Source organism: Palaemon carinicauda, chromosome 22, assembly GCF_036898095.1.
Source record: "Palaemon carinicauda isolate YSFRI2023 chromosome 22, ASM3689809v2, whole genome shotgun sequence".
Classification (NCBI taxonomy): domain Eukaryota; kingdom Metazoa; phylum Arthropoda; class Malacostraca; order Decapoda; family Palaemonidae; genus Palaemon; species Palaemon carinicauda.
In genome coordinates, this window is record NC_090746.1 from 31,717,761 (window position 1) to 31,725,569 (window position 7,809).

The following is a 7,809-nucleotide window of genomic DNA, read 5'->3' on the forward strand; positions in this document are numbered from 1 at the left end:
AATCTTTTCTTTACTTTTTACCGCCAAGGCGAGAAAATCATGAGATGAAGGTTTTGGGTTCTCTGTGATGAAGCGAAGACAGTCGACTTCTGAACAAGTTGAGATAGAGCTGGGTTCGGTAGAGGGACCAGCCTCAGCTTCAGTTCTATCACTAGAGGGAACCAATTGCTCTTGGGCCACTTGGGGGCCACTAGTGCTGCAGTTCCCTTGAAGAATCTCAGCTTGTTGAGGACCTTCAGCAGGAGATTGGTTGGAGGGAACAGGTAAATCCGGGTCCAAGCATTCCAATCGAGGGACATGGCGTCCGTCGCTTCTGCCGGAGGATCCTCGTACGGGGCTACGTATCAAGGTAGTTTCTTGTTGTCGCTCGTCGCGAAGAGGTTGATCTGCAGTTCCGGGACTTGTTCCAAGATGAAGGAGAATGAGTCTGCTTCTAGGGACCATTCTGACTCTATCGGCTTTAGCCTGGATATAGCATTCGCCGTCACATTGCGGAACCATTGTAGGTGAACTGCTGATAAGTGCCATCTCTTCTTTTTTGCTAGACGAAAGATGGCTAACATCACATGGTTGATGTGGGGCGATCTCAAGCCTTGTCGGTTCAGACATCTCACTATCACTTCGCTGTCCAAGACCAGCCTGATGTGGGCTGATCTGTGAGGGGATAGTTTCTTCATTGTCAAGAGGACTGCCATGGCCTCCTGAATATTGATGTGAAAGGTCTTAAACATGGATGACCAAGTCCCTTGGGCTTTTCTTTGATGGGAGTGATCTCCCCATCCTTCCATCGAGGCATTTGTGTGGATGGTCACTGATGGGGGAGGTGGTTGTAAGGGAACGGTCCTCGTTAGGCTCTTGACCTTCGACCACAGCTTGAGAAGTGATCATAGTAAGGTCGGTACGTGCCTTTGTAGATCTCTTCAAGCGTTTGATGCGCATCTTCTCCAGACTCCTGACGCATCGTTCAGTTGTGCTCTTAACACTGGGTCTGTTACTGCTGCAAACTGGAGAGAGCCCAGTACTCTCTCCTGTTGGCGTCTTGAGATTCTGTCGGATTTCAGTAGTCTCTTGACAGACCCCGCGATCTCTCTCCTCTTCCTTGGTGAAATGGAGAGGCGGTGGGACTTCAAGTTCCAATGGATTCCCAGCCATTGAAACTCCTGAGCTGGAGAGAGTCAAGACTTCTTGAAGTTGACCTTGAATCCTAGATGTTCCAGGAACTGGATCACTTTCTTGGATGCTTGCAGACAAGCAGTCTTGGATGCTGCCCACACTAGCCAGTCGTCCAGGTACGCTGCTACCTGAACACCTTCTAGGCGTAGTTATTGTACGACTGTGTCTGCAAGTTTCGTGAAGATCCTTGGGGCTATGTTTAGTCCGAAGGGCATGGCTCTGAAGACATACTTTATCTTCCATAACTTGAACCCTTGGTAGGAGGAGAGGGGGCGGCTGACTGGGAGGTGCCAATAAGCATCTGCCAGGTCTATTGAGACTTTTTACGCCCCTTTTGGTAACAGGGCCCTTATGTGTTGAAGGGTTAACATCCTGAACTTGTTGTTCTCGATGAACTTGTTGAGTGGCGACAAGTCCAGAATGACTCTGAGTTTGTCCGAGTCCTTCTTGGGAACACAAAACAGCCTTCCCTGGAATTTGATGGACTTTGCTTTCTTTATAACCTTTTTGTTCAAGAGTTCTAAGGTATATTCTTCCAATAAGGGGATAGAGTGTTGGAAGAATTGAGGAAATAACGTTGGAGACTTGTTCCATTTCCATCCTAGTCCATTTTTGATTAGGCTGTGGGCCCTGGGATCGAAGGTCCAACGATCCCGAAAGTATTGGAGCCTCCCTCCTAATGAAGCATCTCATTGCTTAGGTTGTCCGGAGGGTTTGCCACCCTGACCGCGTCCTCCCCTGTCTCGGGAGGGGTGTCTTGAGGAGCTCCGACGGGAACCTCTTCCTTTCGGACGAAAGGTAGTGGTTTGCCTCTCGAACCCTGGGTTGAATGCTGGTGACTGGGCAACCAGCTGTTGAGGTACCACTTGGAATGTGGTCTGTGGTTGAGCAACCACTTGGGGCACCGCGGTCATGGTGACTGTAGGCTGCTGCTGGGTAGGCCGAGAGGGTAGTCTTGGCTTCTTCGACTTCCGTTTAGGTTGGGGACCCGCATCCGGGGAAGACTTCCTCTTTGAAGAGATGCCCCACTTCTGGAGAAGGTTCCTATTCTCAGTGGCGGCTTTCTCGACTACCTCTTTGACCGTTTCACTCGGGAAGAGGTTTTTACCACAGATGTTGGAAGAAATCAGCTTCTTGTGTTTGTGTTTTACTGTTGCAGCAGCAAACACAAACTCTCTAGAGGCTCTCCTAGCCTTCATGAAGGCATACAGGTCCTTCACTAAGGTGGCCATATGCATTTTGGCCAGGACCGTGAGCATGTCTGAGTTGCTTTTGTGGCCTGCACACTTCTCGATGCAGTTCTGTAGGGACAGGGAGGCAGCAAGCCTCTCTTTCGTCTCTTGCTCCCTACGCAAGAGAAAGTCTGACAGCTTAGGGAGATTCTCGCTGAACTGCCGTCCCGCGATATCTGCATCTAGCTTCCCTGCTGAGAAGGTTAGGTGGACTTCCTTCCATTCCTTTTCATCCATGGGTAGGGCTAATGACAGAGGCCTACACTCCTCTAGTGCAGGGCATGGTTTGCCTGCCTCAACTGCCTGGCAACAGCCTGGAATGCCTTCGACGTAAAGGGGAAGGCTCTGGAAACAGGAGCAAGAAAGGTAGGGTGTTTCTTGCTCAATGCAGACACTTTCGAGTTAGTATAACCCGCCTTCTTCAGGCTGCTCGACAAGAGAGCCTGTGCCTTGTCATGGTCGAAAACCATGACCTCCTTCGGTTCCGTCTCCTCCTTTGATGCTGGCTCATGCTTCAGTCGAATGAAGCAGTCAGGGTAGGCGTTGAAGCTCGGCCAGAGCTGAATATCGTCTAGGGGGATGCATCCCATCTTCTCTGAGATGTAGAGTTTGCCGTTGGTAATTGGCATATACTCCGCATACCTCCAGGGATTAGTCTCGGAGCAGGATGGCAGGTCTTGAACTCTAGGTCGCTTGTAAGACCCTCGGGAGGCGGTGATCCGTGCTTCACGGAGCTCTCTTTCGAGCTTCGCTTCCCTTTCTTCGCCTTGTTTGCGAAGATTCACCATTAATGAAGTGATATGAGCCAAAACTGCCTGGCTCATGGCATCTAATGGAGGGGTAGGAGCTGAAGATGTAAATGGTGTTGGCTCTAGTGCCGGCATGGGTGGAAGGGACTCCCCCACTTCTGACGACTCAACTTCTTCTCCTTCGGGAGGTAGAGTAGACTCTTCCTCAGTATCGTCCCTAAGGAGAGCCTTCTCTGTGTCCGTAGACACTTCAGACATCCTTTCTTCCTGGTGGATGTCCATGCCTTGCATCGCCTCACTGACGTCCGTCTCAATTGGAATCTGGATGCCGGGAGGTCCGGGTCGTGTTTGGGGCACGACAGCTTCATTACCCGCTTTGGGGAACAGGAAGCTACGCATCCTGTCGTTGGGCAGGTACGGTCCCGGAGAGTTCTTCTGGAACCCTTGTACCCATTTGCGCAGCTTTTTTCGTGCTTCATCCCTCGACTCCGCTGACTTGGGGTCGTTGAAACCTTCGACCACCATGGCCGAGCAGATATTACAGTCCTGGGGGTCCCAGTACCGAAAGGTTTCGGTGGTAATGGAGCAGGCGGCATGAGTCCTGCACATAGTGTGACCACAAAAGTTCCTACTCTTGTGGTTGCAGTATATCACCTCGCACTTCATTTTGGGCTCCTCCTGTAAAGAAAGGAAATAAAAATGAGTATGCGGTTATTTATCACACTTGATAAATAGGTTACATACAATAGATATATATTGGTATCTTAACCATTATGGCTTAGGATACTAAGCTAGAAATGAAATAGGAAGACACATACTTGTGTCTCCTATCCAGCCAATTGCTGTGACCTCCCCTAATATTAATATAAGAATTTCCTTATTAAGGAAAACTCAAGAGAGAAGGTTTCAAAAATCCAGGGATAGAATTAGTGTATACTAACACTAGCCCTTCCATAAAAGTATTAATATTGTGGGGTAAGATATAAACTGATGACTTTATCAGTGTATTGAAGGAATACTTCACTTCAATATAAAATTGGTCTCAACAATAGACTGTGAAAGGATGCACAGGGTATGTTGGAAATATAAACTACTGTATGATATATACTATAGTTTTCTGTCTGCAGTATATACTATACTGCAAATATACTGGCTACTGTATAATCATATACTGTAGTTCAGCTGGCGTGTTGCCGGCTAGGCTAGCATCTGGCGGCACCAGTCCAGCCGGCAGTGGGGTAGTATCTGACGGCACAAGCCGACAGAAAGAGAGAAAGCATGGAGTGAAGGGCTGCCTCATTAATGTAGCTTTGTACAATAAATAAGGGTGTAGGTATTTTAATCCTACTGCCTTCCTCCAGAATGAGGGTTCAAATGGAAGGGGAGAATGAATCATTCAAGCTTCTATCCAGCCACAAGATCTTTTGCCGGTCGCTGCTGGTTTCAGGGATGTGGATGGTACTGTAGTCCAAGGGAGGACTGAAGAACACTCAAAGGCAAAAAGGGTCTCCCACCGGCAGCCGTCACAACCTTTCCTGGAGCCTTGCGTCCGTAGGGGAAAGTCGGAGCGGCTATCAAGCTGCCTATGTAGGAGCCTGGCCAGCGCTACGATCTACCCGGCAGGCAGGGAGAATGTAGGACGACGGCCACAGAAATGCGATGGCTAGACTATCGCTAAAGGACAGAGAGGGTCAGGGAAAGGGTCTTGTATGTTGTGTTAGAAGGCGGCAGAATTTCCGTCATTTCCAAACAAGGGAGAAACTTTGTTTCAATATTGGCGCCATCCTAGGCGGCAGAAGAATATCTATTCTTCAGCCTAGGGTCTGGTGAAACAAGACTTGTCTTCTAGACCGCAGGGGAGAAGGTGGTGGCATAATACTACCACTTCAGGTGCAGCTTAGTGAGCTTCCTATGCCGATAACTGTAAGCCGGCAGGGGAGTGACTACTCACCCGGCAGCTAAGCCGTCGGCATAAAGACTGAATACTCTGAGTTACTGTCGAAAACCCAAACCAGGATACTCACTGGTAAGGGTAGGAGACAGAAAACACTAGCCTAGTCAAGCCAGAGTGTACTACTCTATGGCAAGACCAAGATAGAGTTGTCGCCTATGGCGGCACTCAGAGGGAAGGAGGGATTACCCTTAAATCACCGCAGGAGACGATTATTGAGTTATATAAATATTTCTAGGAGCTATACTATCTCATGTTGAATTGATAAAACAATACACGAGGGTAAACGGGGATAATGTATGAAAGTATACTAAAGTGCATAGGCAAGGTTAGCCTGGTACAGGGCGAGATCTCAGCTACCTATATCACCGAGACTCTAACGGATACGATCGACACATGTAGGAAGAGGAAAATTGTATGCATAATCATATCTTCACTAGTATAATTTTGCCTAAATAGCTATAATTCATTAAAGCTAATACTAGGAATGTAGTTCTGCTGACTAAATAAAGCATGCATGGCGAACGACAGCGGCCAAAACGGCGCCTCTGGTGACCAGCCACGCTCCATAAAACACATTAAATTATTCTAATTTCATTGTGAGACAGGAACTAAAAATTATACACTGTAAAGATTAAATACTCAACTTTCCAGTGGCAAAAGATGGAGAATGCATAATAAATCCTCAAAAGCAACGCTCTAGAACGTTAGATGAACAGGGAGAACACGGTGCGAATTCGCTACAAAAATAGGAATGAGCGCCATCTTGGAGCCCTGTAATAGTAGGGGAGGAAGGGTAACCTTGATAACGGCTCCCCTTCAATTTCGCCACTCTTTCCCCTCAAAGCGAAAACGCTATTCGGGGTGAAGATTGCCATGTGTCGTATCAAGATATACGTCCCCTGATATTATGCGATATCCATAAGAAAAATTTTAAGGATATTCGCGCCAGGAGTTAGAATTCTGGAGACCTATGGTTAATTCTCTGGGAGTATCACTGTAGCCAAATATCCCTAGAAAGCTGCCAATAGGAACCTTACATCAGGACGACACGGTTGAGCCCAAAAAAGAGCATTGTCAATAAATATATCTTGTTAGGGGGTAGGCCTTTCTAATGTCCTGAATGTGATTTAGGTTTATAATAGTCCCTGTGATTTGTAAAATGCACTGAATTTATTTAAGTAGCCAAATTGATAACCAGTAATTCCCTTTTTCTCTTCTCTGTAAAGTTAATTGTACCTTCTTGTATAAAGTTCCATCAATTTGATGTACAAACTGTCTTTAAAAGTAGTTGACTTTATGTGTAATTAGCTTTAAGATGAATTCTTTTTAAGCTCCCTCAATTTCCTTGTAATAATGCTCCAATTATCCCTTTCATAATTAATTTTATTATAAAGATTGTATTGAATATATCATCCCCCTTGATCTTGAAGTTCAAGTTTAGAATAGAGGTTAGATTATTGAAAAGCTTCATTAAATCAAGTTTTTGGTTAGTTGGTGCAGCTACAAGATGCTTGAGATGAAGAGTGGTGGACTGATTTCTCTATATTTAGTGTCTCCTCTGAAGTTTTCAGGGGACTAAAGATTTATAGAATCAGTATGCAACCTAGTTTTCCCCTCATAATCCTTTTTAGTAAAATGTTTTCACCCTTCATCTGGAAAAACTACACTCCACATGGCTGATCTATTTTTGCTAAGTCAGATGAAAGGTGAATTAAAAACTAAATCCCTCCATAGGGTTGCAAATATGGAGCCTTGTGGGTATGTGCCGGGTGATGGGTTTGACTTTTGAAAATACAGTGAAAAGTTTCCAAAGATAAATGTTTACATATATACTTAGGAGATAGAAAATTGTGGAAAAGAGTGTCATGTCATGGATTATCACAAAGCTCAGTAGATGGAAGGGTAAGCTGATGCACGCATGTATTGGTGAGAAGAGTAGTTGAAGGTATATAAAATAAGTATATGGATTAGATGAAAGTCAAGATAAGTGGGAGTGAAAGCCGAAGAGGAAGTAAAAATGTAATTATGATGGTAATTAGGCACATAAGTTTTATAAGAAAAAATTGAGAGGAGCATGATTGGAAGAAAAAATGGGATATAGGTCAAGATGCAAAGGTTAGAGTAAATTGCGAGAATATAAAATTTCAGGACAGGTTTATAAAGTTAGAAGGAAGTGTTTGTGACATTAAGAGAGTGCAAGGGCGAATGAAAAATCATTTGTAGGCCAGGAAAATGAGAATTATAGTAAAGAGTAAAAGATAAATTATTTGAGCTACAATTACATTGTTGGGATAAAAAAAAATCTATGCACTAAAAGAGTACAGGCTGATTTATGAGAAATTCATCTCTTGAGTAACAAGTATAAAGTAATGTAGAGATGTTGACTGAAAAAAAAAGCAGCCCTGGATTTATGAATTGGGTATTTTGAATATCAAGAAGTGTATAGGAGTGAATGATGTATAAAGTTTCAGAAAAAAATGTCATTATATGGAAAAAATGGATGCTGAATAATACTACAATTTAGAGGTGAGGAGGAAGTACGTGAGAAGGTATGAAATAGGAAGGAGTGAGAGAATATGTAAAAGATAAGTTGAAGGGAATGGTGCAGTGTGTATAGGGCACTTGGGATTTGCAGATAAATGTAGTGTGTATGCATGCGAAACCAATGATGTAGCAATTTTCTGCCCAGGAGATTCATTCA